We start from the raw sequence: 16,798 nt of genomic DNA on the forward strand, positions 1-16,798 counted from the left end.
GTTAGTCTTCCCTTCTTTTTCACATTTCAGGATCAATGTGTCTGACACATACATGGTTTAGATGGACTATAGATTTAGAGATTGACATTTACGAAGATGAAGAAGCCTTGGGACTTAAGGCACATGGATGAGTATGGTCCCACCACTGGAACCAATTGTGTTTTTGAAGTTCTTTGGAAATGAAAATGCTAGGAACTTTTACTTATTAGTTGTACATTGAATAGAATGAGTTCCTACGTTGTTAAAATAGTATTGATCTCAGTGTATTCATTTTCAACTGCTCTTTTCAATAGTTAATTTTTGGTAGTCTTCATTTAGCATGATTAAAAGCTGACTTATTTATGGAGTACTGCTAATGGATGTATGTCAAACTCTCTGACATACAAACTCTCTGACTAGGGGGGTGGGGCAGGGCAGACTTCCCAACCATTAGAATCCCAACTGGGAAATTTCCAAAACCCAAGTATGTGATTTTTCCGTGGAATATTCTCCCAGCCACTCTCATGCGCATCCTGCTGTCTCTTGCCCACTTTTCACTGTAACTAAAACTCGTGAAGCCACAGAAGCTCCTCCATAATCCTCACTCTCTATGCCAAACTACTGAGAACACCTGGGGCATCAGATGCCAGGAGAGGGGCCCTCAGACCTGGATACAAGTATTTAGATGGAGGGATGTCGTTGAGAACTATTTTCTGAATTGGACAAAGCAAGGTACTATATCTACTCTATATACCTGTCATTGCTTTCCTGGATTTAACTTTTATTTTTAGCACATTGTTATTGTTTCTTTGATACTCAGGAAGTCTTGGTCAAGAGTGTGCGTTTGTCACTATGATTTCTTAGGAAGGACGAGGGATTCGGGAGATTGGGGAGGGACTACGTTCTCAAGGCCTCAATGGCAGCCTTGGGATGCTGGCAGCATATCTGCCAGGGTACCACTTGAATGCAGTATCAGCCCTGTAAGCCCCATACTCTGTTAGGGAACCATACATGAGGGCTAGTATGTGCGGTTAAGACAGTGTTGCATAATAGAAAAAGTAAAGGCTTGCTTTCCTTTATTTTTTTAGAGCTTCAGTTTTGAAGGTGGAAAAGTCCTGGCTTTACCATGTACTAGTTGGGGAAGTTTCTTAGCACCTTTGAGCCTCCTTGTCCCCATTTGTAAAGTGAGACTCTTAATGTATATATTCGTAGCATTGTCGTGGGTGTTGAGTAAGTTCATCTGTGATGCAGCTGGCACACTGTGCGGCACGAGGTGGGTGTCAGTTACGTTCCTTCTCTTTCTTCTCATAGGGGATGTGCCCAGTTGAATGCACCCACGTCTCCCTAGCATACCTGTGTTCACCTTCAGTAATTTTCCATGGTGCTAATTCTCCTTCTACCCTGACCTCTAAGGGAGTCTTGTCAGTGGTTCTGCCTTCCTGTCTCTTTCCTTTTTCATTACTAGCTTGAGATGACTACGTTCTTGGGGAACATGATATTTGGAACTGCTAACGAGACAATATACTTCACAGAGCCAAGGACCAGAGTTTTAATGAGTTCCTTACTAGGAAGAGAGGAAGGAGCCCAGCCGTCTTGTGACTCTTCACCTGCAATTGGCACTTTGAGGCTGGATGAATGTGGCCTACTGTGTGTAGATGGAAAAACTGTGAACATTTCTCTTCAAGTTGCTGGAGTGAGAAGTACAAATGAGATTATTTATGATCGTGTGGAGATATGAACTGATGGTCTATTTATTATTTCATTATTAAAACAAGTGTGGTTTTGAATGATGTGGATTTTTCCCCTTTTTATTTAGATGGCAAAGAATATCTGTTAAGGATATCAATAAAGACCATGTCAGTGATTTAGCTTCCAAAGCTGCCCCCTGCATGCTAACAGACGGAAAAGGAAATTTAAGTGGTTGAGAATGAGAATGTGAGGTTGGTAGCCAAATTATAAACTCATTTCAGCGCTCGGCCTGCAGGCTCTGGAGTAACGTTATTTGTTGTCAAGGATGGAAAACAGCTCAGATTCAGGTCCAAGTGATTATTCCACTTTGGCGTTGCTGCCTTTCTGCCAACTGCAATTCCATTTAGACATAGATTAATTAGCCAGGCAGAGAGGAAGTGGGTTGTGAGCGCAGAGCCAAGAGAGGAGCCGCGGTCCAGATTGCAGTGGAGGGCACCGCGGTGGGCCTGGGGGTTGGCCCAAGCCGGCCCTGCAGTGAACTGGGAGAATGAGCGGGTGCAGATGGGCTCCAGACTTCTATGGTAACACACCTCACAATTCCATCGACTTTGGTAATGTCAGCGCCTCAGAGGAAACCTTCAAACTCAGTGAAGAAAGAGACAAAAATGTGACCTCAGCTTCAGTCTCCAGGAGGCTGTCCCCATGGAGAAGGGACTTGGGGCCTGCAGACCTGGGTGGCTCATCAGTCTTTCCTTTGACCTGGTCTAACCGTTCTGGACGTTTTTTATTCTTGCATGAAAACGGAAAGAATAGTAATTATTATTTTTTTTTGTGAGGAAGATCAGCCCTGAGCTAACATCCATGCTAATCCTCCTCTTTTTGCTGAGGAAGACTGGCCCTGTGCTAACATCTGCGGAGGAGCTAACTTCCTCCACTTTATGTGGGACGCCGCCACAGCATGGCCTGACAGGTGGTGCATCGGTGAGCATCCGGATCCGGGTGCGAACCCAGGCAGCCAGCAGCGGAGCGCGCCCACTTAACCACTAGGCCATGGGGCCGGCCCCAAGAATAGTAATTTTTATTTTTTGTTATTACTTGAATTATAAAGACAGAGGAGATGAAATCATGACAACTGCGTTAACTGAAGACAGCATTATTAACACTTTACAGGAGGGCTTGATCCCTTTCCACAATATTTTCCCTGCCTTTGCTTCCCGAGTGTTGTGCTTGGACCTCCTTTCCATCTGCTTCATCTTCGCCGACACCTCCGTGTCCTCCAGCGGCATTCCTTAAGGGCAGGGAGGGCGCGGGGCCGTGGCTGTGCCCGCCGTGCCTCCCTCGGCTCGCTCGGAAGGCAGGGGCGAGCGCGGCGGGCGCGGGGCTGGGCGGTGTCCCGGGGCGCGCACGCTCGCCCACCTCCCCGGCCGCGCCGGCGGGCGCCCCAGCAGCCTCGTGCGCCCAGCCCCGCGCCCTGCGAGCCCGGCCGGCGGCGCTGCGGGCCGGGGACGCGGCAGAGCCGGGCTTTCCTGGCGGCCTCCGCCCCTTCCAGGCGTGTGGACCCTTTCCTTCCCTCGGGGAAAACTTCCAGGAGGATTTGCTGTTTCTTAACATTTCTTGCACGCAACCATTGCGGGGGTGGGGGGGCCGGGGGGGGACTGGTGGCTCTGAGCACAGCCCTCTCAGAGGGGGGCGGCACTGTCCCTCCTGGAAGCGCGGCGACTCCACAGCAGAGGGAGCGTCCGAGGCGAGGAGCGAGTTAGGAAGCGGCGCGTGGGCAGCGGGCGCGGTTCTCCTGTGAGGTTTGCTTCTTTTTGGTTCTTTTTCAAGTGAATGTGACCCTGCTTTTGCTTTTACACACACTTCTACATGGCTTTCACCAGTTGTTTTAACCTTGATTGTGTAACAAATATTTTGTATTTTACCCGTTAAAATAGGGAGGAGAAAATATCCTGCTTTTTGGGGCAGTACTTTGGATGGATTGTGTTTCATATCCTAAATGATTTAAAATTCTACCATTTTGTAATACGTACATTTAAGATGTGGAAATTCACAGGGGCCTCCTGTTTTATTTTTTTATATTTTAGATTCGTTTCCGTTTTGAAGAGAGAAGACCAGGTATTTTTGCCCAGCGGAGGAATGATGTAGCTCCATCCTAACCTTCTTTTCTTATACTTCCAGGTAAGTGAGTCTGTTAATCGTAAATTACTTAAGAAAAGGACTTGGTATGGTCTGAGTTGTATTCCTTATCCTGGCTATGTCTGGAATGTGTTAAATTTCATTTTACTTTCAATAGTTTGATTAATAACAAATTATTAGTTTAAGATAAGAGTACTTTTTCAAAGTAACACAGTTACTTGGCTGCTTTGAACCCTTTATTCACTTTGTAAAGCCTGCTATCTACATTTAACTTGGCCATCTTCTTCAGAATTTCTCTCTTCTCGAAGTGGCAAATGACTTAAACCGATAATGTAGTTAGAACTCATAATTCTTTCTTAAAAAATGTTCACTTGAATAGGAACATTTGTTCTCTTTTTGTAACAGAATGTTAAGCTTTCTCAAATATTTAACCCATAATCAAATGGGCACCTTAATTTTGACCATGCTGTAAAATCATTATTTAAATAAAAAGGCTTAGGAAATTGAAGAATGGCCTTCCTTTCTGACTTATAACATCTTAGGGGTGTACTTTCTAGAACTCCTGGAGAATAGTACCCTAATGGATTAGATGGTTGGTTTTAGTCTGGGAACCAAAGTAAATCTCTGGAAGGTTGATTTAGTTCTGCTCTTATAACCACTAATTTTGATTTTCTCTGCAGTAAGATATTTTGTTACATCTGGCAAGACTAAACTTTTAAAAAAACCAAGAACCTTAGGGACATCATTAATATTGAAATGCAACAGTATGTAATGGGAAGTTGTATGTATGGTTTCTATCTTTAACGGAGCAAACCTTTTTTAGTTTTCCCTAGAAATGATTCGGTAGACATAAAAGTGAAAATAGGTAAGCTGTACTCCGTATTTACATATCTTCAAGAAGCTCCCTTCGCCCTTCCTCTTCATGTAACAAATTTCTATAGAGGTTTTGTTCGTGATTTTGTATTTTTTGTTTTTACTTTCGTAATACTGATTAAGATAAAAGAGTGGGAGTCAAAACATTTGATTTTGCATTAATGAACTGCTTTCTACTAAAACAATAGAGTATGAGGAGTTTAAAAGGGATTGGGCCGGCCCGGTGGCTTAGCGGTTAAGGGCGCGCGCTCCGCTGCTGGCGGCCTGGGTTCGGATCCCGGGCGCGCACCGAGGCACCGCTTCTCTGGCCGTGCTGAGGCCGTGTCCCACATACAGCAACTAGAAGGACGTGCAACTATGATGTACGACTATCTACTGGGGCTTTGGCGGGGGGGAAAAAAGGAGGAGGATTGGCAATAGATGTTAGCTCAGAGCCAGTCTTCCTCAGCAAAAAAAGAGGAGGATTAGCATGGATGTTAGCTCAGGGCTGATCCTCCTCACAAAAAAAAAAAAAAGGGATTGTATCTGAGTTACTAATAACAGAAAAATAAAAACAACCTTGACCAAAAGTTAGTAATACAAACAAAAATAATCAAAGAATAATTCTTCACAAATTCTTTTCTGAGTAGAAAGTCAAGTGGCTAAGAGGCCTAAGTGATTCAGGGCCAACTTGAGGGGCATTTGGAATTGTTCTTATCTTAGGTCTTGTGATGTTTAATGTTTTTCAGAATGACTTGGATGATGTAGAAGAGAACAATGTTATTAGAACACCATGTAGACCATAATTACTAAAACCTTGAGATAATAATAGAAAAGAGGCCAGAGTAAACTTTACAAAATAGAGAAGCCATCAAAATCTGGTATGATCCACTTGGGCAAATGCAAAGTTGTGGGACGTTACTACTGTAATATGAAGCTGTTAGAGTAGCAGAAGGGCGGAGCCGCACCTCTCGGGCTGGGTTTCAGTGGCAGTCACAGTGCTGTGGATCCCTGTGCAGTGACACGGGATGTTGCCAGGGAGCTGAGCTCCGCCTGGCAGGACTAGCTTGGGAAAGCCAGTTTTCCAGGAGCCTCTCCTTATGGACAGAGTCCTTTGTAGACTCAGGGTGTGGACCTTCAGCAGCCGACCTTCACCAGACCTGCAAGAAACAAACATATAAATTGGGAAAAGAGTGACTGGGTTGTTTTCTCCCTGTGGTAGGCAGATACGCCACACTAGAGCGTGGTGATCATGGAGTGCAAGCAAGGACAGTTAATGGTTTGATTCAAGTATTTAATAGCATTAGGCTGTAAAAGGTTTGCAGTGGGGCTAGCCTGGTGTCCTACACACGTCCTTCATAGAGCCCGTTCCCCTCCGTTCCTTCTCAGTGAATTGCTGCTCACCATGTTTTTACCCCCACCCTGGGCCCTGTTGATGTATTTCCTGTCTCTCACTACACATTTCCACACATCCTTTATTCCTTTCTTCCTGTCCAGGGAAAGGTGTGTTGCTGTCTTGCAGCACCCCCCTCCTCCAACCGTGCTCCTGGTCACACCCTCTCTGTTCTCCCACCTCCTGCCCCTCTCCTGCCTGTCCCTCCCCAACTCATGTGACTGCTTGAAGCTGGATTGCTCTCCACACTCTTCCTTCTACCTGCATACTTTCTTCCTCCCCCAGCCCCGACCCCCCGTCCAGGGAACTTGTACTCGTCCTTCAGCAGCAGTCCCTGCCGTGGGGCATTCCTGTACAGGCCTCTCCAACACTTAGAGACAGCTCCTGGCACCCGTGAGGCACTGAAGAAAGGAATGAGTGGGTGAGTGAGTGGATGGAGAAGTGGGTAGAGGGATGTCCCCGACCCAAAGGTGCCACCTCTTACCCCCCTGGCCCCTCCCACATTCTCTGTACTGCACATGTCATTGCGTTATCGTTCCTGTTTGCACGAGGGTCTCCTGAGCAGAGCCAGACCTTTCTGTTCTCGTTTCTCAGGTCTGGTTAGTTCCTTGTGTAGTGTCTGGGCAACAGAAACTGTTTGTAGACAAATAACCTTTAGGTCGTTTGCAGTTCTACGAGCCCATGAAATGCGGGTACCAGCTAACATAAAATGGTAACTGATTCAATCTTGTTTTGGAAGTAAATACTGATATAAAACTATAATGTAGTAACTCGTCAAATTGCTCATATTTGAAAAACCAGAGAACTGAGTAGAGCAGTTTGCATTTTATAAAGTGGCCTTTTGGACATGTTTTAGACTTTTAAAATATTTCCATTTAATGCAATGAAGTGTGACATAAAGACTGTAAGCTTTTAATGAGTGTCAGGTTTTGCTGCTACAGTTTTACTTTATACTCCTGAGCAACAGTTTGTTTTCAGCAGATGAGGCTGTGCCAGGCATGCGCCAGGAGATTCACACGGGCACTGGAATGGGTATCCAGTGGTGCCTGCCTCCTAGGGGGTTTTCATTTCTTCCTATTGATTGACACTTAATTAGGCCTTGTTTTTTTGTCTTTTCTATTCTGTTTTGGGGCTCTGCTTATTGAGATTCCCTTTTCCTCGAGTTAGTTTCTCACCTCCGAGCCTGCACTTCGGCCTCTCACCTCTTGTTCTGCTGTCCCCGCTCTGCAGTGCCTTCTCCTCCCTCTGTGCTCTCCTGACTCTTCCTGCTCCAGGACTCAGCTCTGGAAAGCCTTTCCAGACCCCCGGCCTAGGTGGGGCTGGGCCATTGTACCTCTCTCTCTCGCCTTGTGTTCCCCTTTGTCTACAGTTGTGATCTGTTAGATGTCTGCCCTTTGGCCATCACTGCCCTCAGAGGAGGCACTGTCTCTGCCTTTTCAGCATCTAACACATGTCTGTTCATATTCATATTCACAAGCAAATGTTTGAGTGAATTTCTCGTATCTAAAAACCCTCATGACGACCTAGCGATGTCTGTTGTAATTTGCTGAGCGCTTCCTGAGGTACCTATCTTTCCTCTACCTTCTTCTTTCTTTCTATCGTGTATTTTCTGTGCTGCTACCATGGAGGTGAGGGAGTTGAACCCAGGTGGTCTGACTCCAGCACCAGTGCCTGCCTAGTTAAAGAAATTTTAAAAAGTAAGTCAGTGAAGGTTGGAAGCAACCCAAGTGTCCATCGACAGATGAATGGATAAACGAAACGTGGTATATACATGGAATGAAATATTATTTTACCTTAAAAAGGAAGGAAATTCTGACACATGCTACAACATAGGTGAACCTTGAGGACATTATACTAAGTGAAATAAAGCCAGTCACAAAAGGACAAAATACTGTATGCTTCCACTTATATGAGGTATCTAGAGTAGTCATATTCATAAAGACAGAAAGTAGCATGGTGGTTGCCAGGGGCAGAGGGGAGGAGAGAATGGAGTGTAGTTTAATTGGTGTAGAGTAAGACTTCTCCTGGACATTCCCTAGAATTAAAAAAAAAAAAAACAATTGGTGTAGAGTTTCAATTAGCAAGATGAAAAATTTCTGGAGATTGGTTGCACAACAGTGTGAATGTTTTTAATACCACTGAACTGTCTACTTAAAAATAGTTAAGATGGTAAATTTTATGTTATGTGTATTTTATCATAATTAAAAATAACAAAAAGTAAGTCAAAGACCTTAATTTAAAAAAGATAATCCTTTAAAAGTAAAAAAAAAACAAAAGAAATTTATTTTGATTTGGGGACTTTTCCTTCGTTGAACTTTATTTTTCATTTACTCGGATTTTTAAATCACTTTTTATTTAAAAATATATCATGTAATAAAAACAAACTGTATTTACATTGATAAGACCTTTGGCATTTAATTTTAGACCTTCTTATTCCTTTTCTTACTGTTGCCTATATTTGCAGTTAAAATCTGATTCAAAATTACCCACTTCCTCACCTGTTTTTCTTCAATAAAGATAATAGGATTTTATTGCTCATCCAGAAATACTTGTATGACACTTAAACAGTTCCTTCTATGATTAAGAGCAGAAATGTTTGTTCTGTCACCCAGAGGGCGTGGCAGTCTCCAGGGTTTGATCTGATTGCTCATAAGGAGCCAGCTCCTTCGTTCGTTTTTTTTTTTCCCATCACACTAGTGGACCTTTCATGTGGAAAGTCGTGAGTCTACAACTGTAAATAACACTGGTGCTTGAAAGAGCACAATTTCAAAAGGTTCAGCTGACACTTAGGAAGCAGTTCTCTTTTTACTCAAAAGTTCCGACCCACTATGTAATGTCTGTCCTGAAGAATTTTAAACGAACCTTGAATTCCATCAGCCTTAGGGACATGTGTGCTGAGAAGGGAAGATGAGGATCTGATGGAGCTGTGGGTAGAGGTTTGAAGGAAAAGTGGGGATGAAAATTAGATATGGAGAGTGGGCAAAAGAAAGAATTGTAACCTTCTAGAAACTTCCAGCTCAATTGTTACTTAGATTTTTTTAACATTACAAACATGATCCTACAGTCAAGGCCACCAGAAAAAACAAAATTCATCTCCACTACTGGGAAACTATCTAATCCAAGTTGATACTTAAATTTTTTTTCTGAAAGTCTTCACAAACATATGGCAGTTAGAAATATTAGTGTTTACACCTAAATGTCTTAATAAAGAGTTGCATATTTTCAACTCAACAGGCATAATGAGACTTACTAGATGTTAGACTTTAAATGCACTTTGTGGTTACCAAGTGCCAATTCTTGGATTGGAATCCAGTCTCTGGTGAAGGTGTCAGTCGTCTGCAGAGAAATGAGAAAAGTGAGGTGATATTTGCAAAGAGCTAGTATTCACTTTAAAGGAATAACTTTTACTTTGAGGTTCTGGTCTTTTTAATTATGTAATAAAGTTTAAAGTATCTATTCTTTTAGAATATAATGATAGTTAATATTTAAAATTCTATTTCTTGGCAAAGTAAAATGTTGGATATTATTTAGGATTCTTGGTTTCAAGAAAAGAAATCAACTAGGCTAACTTAAACAGGAAGGGGACCTATTGGAAGGAGTGCCCACAGAATTGATAGGAGAATCCAAATCTCCTTTATAACAAACGCTTGCAGCCAGGGCTACTTGTATCATTAGATGTGTTTTCAAAGTTTAGAAAACATGTGAATAGCCAACCTTGTCCCAAGTCTGTGGGATACGTCAAGGAATAGAGGTCTTGATAGGGGGAAAAAGATTAAATTAAATACTATAATGTGATTTATAACATTTGACTTTTATGATTTTTTTTCAGCAAAGTGAAATAAAATGCTTACCTGTAGCCTCGAAATTGTCTTGGTTGGAGTCACGCCCTGAAGTTGGGATGAGAACTGTCCCTGGGTGTGGCTCAGCTGATTGCCTGTGGGCTGGTTGTTTGTGTTGTGTGATCACCTAACTTTTCATCCCCTGAAGTCCTCATTGTGTGTTTCGATCTCTTTGTCATTGTTCATCTCTCTGTAACATGATACAGGGCGTTTTAACTCTTCTTTCTAGTACTTAGAAAGGCAGGTTATGGACATCAGATGTGGCCTGACTTCTCTCCAGTACTTGGCACTTTGACCACCGTCCTTGAGACTCACTTCGCTTGGCTTATATAACATGATAATAAGCTCTTCTAGTTTTTTCCTTACTTCCTGGGCTGTGCCTGCATAGTCCTCTTTCCCATCCCTTATGTACTGATGTTCCCTTAGCATTCCATGCTCTCACCCTCTATCATCTGTGTAGTTTCTTCTGGTCTAAATGGCGAACTTGCATCCATTTGCAGCTGACTCCCAAATTTGCTCCCCCTGCCCACTCCACTGCCCAGCACTGTCCAGCACCGCAGACCCCCAGCCATCTCTACCGCATATGCCACCAGCACCCCCACTCATCATGGCCCCAGCTGAGCTCTCACCTCCTTCCACCCAGTTACCCAAGCCAGAAATCCAGAAGGCATCCCTGACTTTCTTACTTTCATTCACTGAGTGCCATCATCTTGCCCACCCCTTCTTCTCCAGTTTGCCCGCCTCCCTCTTCTCCACCGTCTTGGTGTCAGCTCAGCCTACTGCTCTCCTTAATTTGTCTCCTTGCCCCACTACCCGCCACCCTGCCGTCACAGTGGCCTTTCTAAAATGCGTCTTTGCTCGTGTTGCTCCTGGTTCAGAATTTACTAGGGAAATTCCAGCACCTCCAGGGTAACCCGTGTTCTGGTGTGCCAACCATACCGAACCCCATGTGGCTCCCTGGCATGACCCTCCCTCCCTGGGGGCCAGGGCCTTTGCTGTTTCCTCTCCCTGGGATGTCATCCCAGGCTCATTGGCTGGGCAAGTTCCTACTCCTTCTCCACCATCTCGATTCGGTGGTCCCTTCTTCCAGGCCCCTTTCCCCTAGGCTGACTTGCAGGTTAACTCTCCACTTATGGCACTTACTAAATGGTGTGACTGCCATTCGAGTTTCTTGCCTTTCTTTCCTGTTAACTAGCCTGTGGTTTCTTGAGGCTCCTGGCCCTACTGGGACAACGTCTCAGCCTCGGTACCTAGCACCATGCCTGGCACATAGGTGCTGACAGACGTTTACTGGATAAGTGAGTGTGAGTGTGAGTGAGTGGACCTCCTGCTGTTCTGATGAGGAAGGTGGTGAAATGTATGGCACAGGATCTGAGCCTTCAATTAATTTAAACGGTATCTTTCTTCTCACCTCTTTGGCTTTCTATACCTTCCCCCTCAAGGAAGGTCTCTCATTTTTTCCTAAATTAAATCATGGCAGAAACTTAGGACAAAAAAGTATATGAATGAAAGAAAATAATTAACTTGGAGAAAGAGTCAGAGGTGCATCAGAAAAAAACCTCTTGGTTATCCTATTTACTACACTTTGGATTTCTTGTTACCACTTGTTTCATTTTGATTTGGGGACCAAAAACAGAAATCCACAGCCACCAATGTGGTAACTTGCAGTCTGCACGTTGGTGTCTTCCTAAAACGTATTCAGATTATTTTCTTCCGTGTAGAAGCAGAGTAAAGGAGTTACGTAGGCATTCCGTTTCCGCTGAATGTCTTCTTTAGTTTAGGGCACACGTGGTTATGACCACGGCCTCGCTCCCCTCCTGTTGTTGGGCAGTTTGATGTTGGGACCATTGCTGGGCTGTTTCTAGATGAGAGGCAGTTGTCTTCACAAGGGCTCTGGAATGAGGATTGGAACCCCAGCGCCATTCCTCATGAGCAGTGGAAGCTGGTGTTACTTAACCCATCTGCACTTCGCTTTCTTCATCTGGAAAATGGAACGAATAGTACCTGTTAGAGTTGTTGTAAGGATTGAGATTACTGTTTGTGAAGTACCTGGCACATAGTAGGTATACAATAAATCATTTTCAATATTAACTAACATGATATAAACTTTTACATTATTCTAAAATGGAAAAAAAAATCTCTGATCAGTGCTTTTTCTCTTTTCCTTTTCTAACTTACATAATTGAAAGAATTCAATTAATGAATTAAATAGACGTTAGCTTAGATGTCAGCCATTGCTAGATGCTGGAGATTTAGGGAGGAATGTTGGACAGTCCTTGCCCTCGAGGAGCAGCCTAGAGGGAGGGACAGGTAAGGAATGAACAGTTTCAGCACAAGGTTGAGAAAGGTCATGAGACAGATGGGCTTGGGGAGCAGGAAGAGGGACCTCTCACCCAGCCTGGGAGGATAGACTATAAGAATCAGTCCCAAAAAGTGATGCTTGAGCAGATGTTTAAGCATTAGCTAGGCAGACTCAGCAGATCTACAGCAGCCCCTGTGTCCTTTTCTCTGTCCTGGGCCTTGTGCTTGTTTAATGAAGAGGAGAACCATCCTCCCTGGCGTTATTCATATCCTGTAAAGAAATCCATGGACTCTTACAACAACAAACTGTAGTCCTTTAAGTCTGGCTCTGGGGCTGGGGGTTACCAGCATGGGAAGGGTCTGTTGGAATTTGAAGCCAACAGTGTGGTCCTTGGGCCATTGCAGTCAAGTCTTCTGGGATCTTGAGAACAATCCAGATCCGTAGGCTCCACTCAGACCTACAGGATCAGAATCATTTGGGGGATTCAGTTGTTGTGGCTCTGCCCACAGGAGTACCACAGAGTAACGCTGACTGCACCTCCACGTTGGTGAACCTCAGCAGCCGGGGCCCCTGAAGGAGATGTAGTCTTCTTCGTTCTGGGCTGGGCGTCTTCAGTTCTTTTCACTGTTCTTGCACGTCGTGCATTCTGCAACCTTCAGTAGGCTGATGACTAGAGACCTTCTTTTTGTGTGCTTTCGTATCATCAGTCTATTGATTTGTAGTGAACTTCATGTCATTAAGACCCATTCTTTTTCTTTTTGTTCTTTTTTATTGCAGTAACATTGGTTTATAACATTATATAAATTTCAGGTATACATCATTATATTTTGATTTCTGTATAGATTACATCATGTTCACCACCCAAGACTAATTACAATCGATCACCACACACATAAGACCACGTATTTTTGATATATATGCATTCTTTTTCTTCAGCTTTATTGAGGTATAATTGACAAATAAAGTCATAAGATATTTGAAGTATACAACGTAATGGTACATATATTCTTTAGCTGTGGGGCAGGTATCCTGTTTAGTTACTTAAACAGTTGTTTTCTTGTGCCTAAATGTGGCACAGTACTTGCCTTTTGGAAAATAATTGATTTGGAAATAATTTCAAATTATGGAAAAGTCACAAAAATAAGAATAATACAGAGAACACTCATATACCCTTGACCCAGATTGACCTTTTGTTAATATTTTGCACCATTTGCTTTTTATTTGTGCCCTTTCTCTCTCTCTCTCTCTATATATAGTGTACATAAATAAAAATTAATATACCTCATTTTTTGTGAGCCATTTGAGAATAAGTTTATACATCACAGCCCTTTACTCCTAAATAGTTCAGTGTGTATTTTCGAAGAATAAGGATATTCTCTAAAGTAACAACAGTGCAGGTATCAGTCAGTAAATTTAAGGTTTATTTAAATTTATCTAATGTACTGTCTGTGTTCCAGTTTTGTAAATGGACCTACTGGTGTCTTTTATAACTTCTCCCCTCCAGTACAGGGATCCGTTCTGCGTGTGGTAGTTATGTCTCTAGGTTCCTTTAATCTGAACCGTTTTGATAGCCTTTCTTTGTCTTTTTGGAAAATACAATCTTTTTTCTTTTAAAGACTATTCCTCATTTTGGATTAGACGAGTGATCTCATGATTGGATTCGGGCTCTGCGTCCCCATCAAGTATGCTGTCAGGAGGCACAAGGTTTCCCCCTGCTTCTCATTGGCGAGACTGATTTTGATGACCCAGGCAATGTGATGTTCCATTTCTTCACTGTACGGTCACTATTTTTCTCCTGGCAACTAATAAGAAATACGTTACTTTTATCCCTTTTGTTTTGATACCTATCAGTCAATTATTTGCCTCTAATGAAATTGGCTTTTGTAAAGCCTGCTCTTTACAGTTCAGGTGTTTGGCTAATGCTGAGGCTGCCACCTGATCTTTATTTTGTGGCGAGCCTCAGTTGGATGGATTGAAGATTGATGGGTATAAGGCCTGAAAGGGAACTGAAGTAACGCATAGATTTTTTGCAGAATGCTTATGTTTGGCAGCATGACGAACTGTTCTGCAGAGCCCACACTCCTAAGTTCATACTGAAGAGCTACAGCCCAGTGACAACACACACATGTGCCTTCAGGTTATGGGCTGTGTTTACTATATGTATCCATTCTTCCTCCCATATTTGAACCCTCCAGAAACAAAGGTGGCAGTGGCCATACAATGTGGGGAGCTGATGACCTGGTGGTCCTGACCCTTCTGCAGGGGCCCCTGCAGCTGTTGCTGTCACGGTGGTTGCTCGAGGAGGTGGCCCAGGAGCTGATCCACATATCTGCTCTTTGAAAAAGAACCTTTCCGATTCTCTGCCCTGTTTTGGAGACTGACCAAGAAGTTTAGGTCAGAGGTTTGACTTTCTGGTGGTGCCATTAGTGTCTCATGAATTTTTCCAACACCCCTTGACTAAAACAAATGGCTAACAGTTTTTTTCCTTAAGTAGTTAGGTCCCCTAGCTAGTGAGTATTTATGTCCTAACAACTTAGTAGCTGTTTGAAAAAATAATACAGTAAATTGAAAGAAAAATAATAGTTTTATCTCATTCTTAACCACAGTTACTTAATAATGGGATGTGTGCATCTCTTGGGTGCTGCAGATCTTCTCAAACTTTGGAATCAGATTGGACACTGCCACTTCATTTTGTGTAGCAGTTGCTTTTTTTTTTTTTTTTTTTTTTTTTTGCGAGGAGGAGCAGCCCTGAGCTAACATCCATGCCAATCCTCCTCTTTTTGCTGAGGAAGACTGGCCCTGGGCTAACATCTGTGCCCACCTTCCTCCACTTTATATGGGACGCCGCCCCAGCATGGCTTGACAAGCGGCGCATCAGTGCGCGCCCGGGATCCCATCCCGGGCCTCCAGCAGCGGGGCGTGCACACTTAATGGCTACACCACAGGGCTGGCCCCTGTGGCAGTTGCTTTTTGTCACGGAAACTGCTAAAAGTGTAGTTTCCCAAAGATATGATAATCATCAAAAGGAATGTGGCTCAATCTGATGTTGCAAGCATGAACTACCTTGAGCTAGGAGTTTGCGTGATGTCCAACAAATGTTTAGTATTGCAATTGGCTTGAAAATTTCAAATATTCCGAATCACAGCTGTGAATTCCCTTCAGAACCCTGGGATGCCTCAGTGCACGGTTTGGGAACCTTCAATTTAGGTATAAGATAATCTTTCTGGGGATGTTTTGTAATCTTTCTGGTAGCTTTTAGCTACCCAAATATGTGTCTTAAGGGCAAATTAAGGGTTAAATAACTGTAAGGAGCAAGATTATAATTTTACCACACACGGACAGGAGGCAGGATGACATTTCAACCTAATTGGCAAAAGATGAAAATTCCTTCTTTCATATGATATGTGTCACGTAGAGAGGCCTGATTTTTACCTCTTGGACAGTATTGCATTATACCCCGCTTGCCAGTGAATGAAAGAATAGCTGTTTAATTACATTGTTTGATAAAATTTTCTTACTTAACCTTTTTGGTTTGGTTCACGTTATTCTCCCTACAAGCTGCTTATTTTCTATGGATTAATGATTTGCTTGTAAAATAATTAGCATTATCCACTTCAGGCTGTGGAAGAATGCTATAAATCTTCTCAAAACCAGGGTTGTAATAAGATTTATATCTTTGCGTAATAAGATACAATAGCTGTGAAAATTAGCTAGATACTAGTGGAAATTAAATCTAGTTGACATAATTTTAATTTTATATATTTGGGCTTCAGCTATGAAAAGACTTTCCTGGCGGGAATTGGGATATTTCGAAAATCTAGGTAGCTTTAGAATGATAGTCAGAGGCTACCCAGTCTGAGAACTTCCCAGTAGAGGATCTTGGCAGACGGCTTTCCCACGAAAGGCACCTCCACTGCCCTTCCTGGAATATTCCAAGTGAACGGAAATCAGAGAGTGTATCATCCTAGACACTCCTTAAAAGAATGGACTGGCATAGTGTCTCAAAAAGGGCCCTAAACCGTGTGTAGCAAATCTTGGTCCTGCTGCCAGCTCAGCGTCCACAAGCTGCGTGACCTGGGCTGGGCTCGTCCTGTGACCCACAGGATATTTAGTATTCCCGGGACCGCTCAGTCACTGTGTCCACCCCCAACGTCTCTAAACACCCCTCCACTGCTGTGCTTGAGTCGAGGAAACTGAAGCCCAGAGAAGTAAAGGGATCATCTAAGGTCATATGTACAAGTGCAGCTAGGATCCCACTCGTTTGGGATTCATGCCACATACAGAGCTGCCAAAGTCATTTCTTTGAGGTCTAACATTTCAAGATCTGTGTGATCAAAGGCAGATAGGAGTTATAACAGTGAATAAACCTTGGAAGAAAATGGAAATGACAAAAATCCAGTTAATTTGCTAAATATTGGGATTCTTCGATCTAGAATAAAAACTTCATGGGGGCAAGGATTTTGATCTCTTATTCACTGCTGTATTTCCAACCCCTGGATTACTGCCTGGTAAGTAGGAGACCCCAGCCAACTTGTAGACTGAGTGCGTGGGCACACTGTGTTTGTGGGTAGTGTGTATGGGTAATATTTATACTTAGGTGATCAGTAT

The 16,798-nt window shown here is 43.2% G+C and overlaps 1 protein-coding gene across 10 annotated transcripts in view; it reads left to right on the forward strand.

The window, feature by feature from the left end:
• CSGALNACT1 (chondroitin sulfate N-acetylgalactosaminyltransferase 1) overlaps positions 1-16,798 on the forward strand; it is a 348,338-nt gene that overhangs the window by 158,121 nt on the left and 173,419 nt on the right. For 8 of the 10 annotated variants that reach the window (XM_058525340.1, XM_058525345.1, XM_058525341.1 and 5 more), the window contains one exon: positions 3,753-3,846. The gene's annotated coding sequence lies outside the window, so the exon portion shown is untranslated. Of the gene's footprint in view, positions 1-3,443; positions 3,468-3,752; positions 3,847-16,798 lie in introns of those variants that run through there. The other 2 variants (XM_058525347.1, XM_058525344.1) reach the window with 2 other exon arrangements.

This window comes from Diceros bicornis, chromosome 29, assembly GCF_020826845.1.
Source record: "Diceros bicornis minor isolate mBicDic1 chromosome 29, mDicBic1.mat.cur, whole genome shotgun sequence".
Taxonomy (NCBI): Eukaryota; Metazoa; Chordata; class Mammalia; order Perissodactyla; family Rhinocerotidae; genus Diceros; species Diceros bicornis.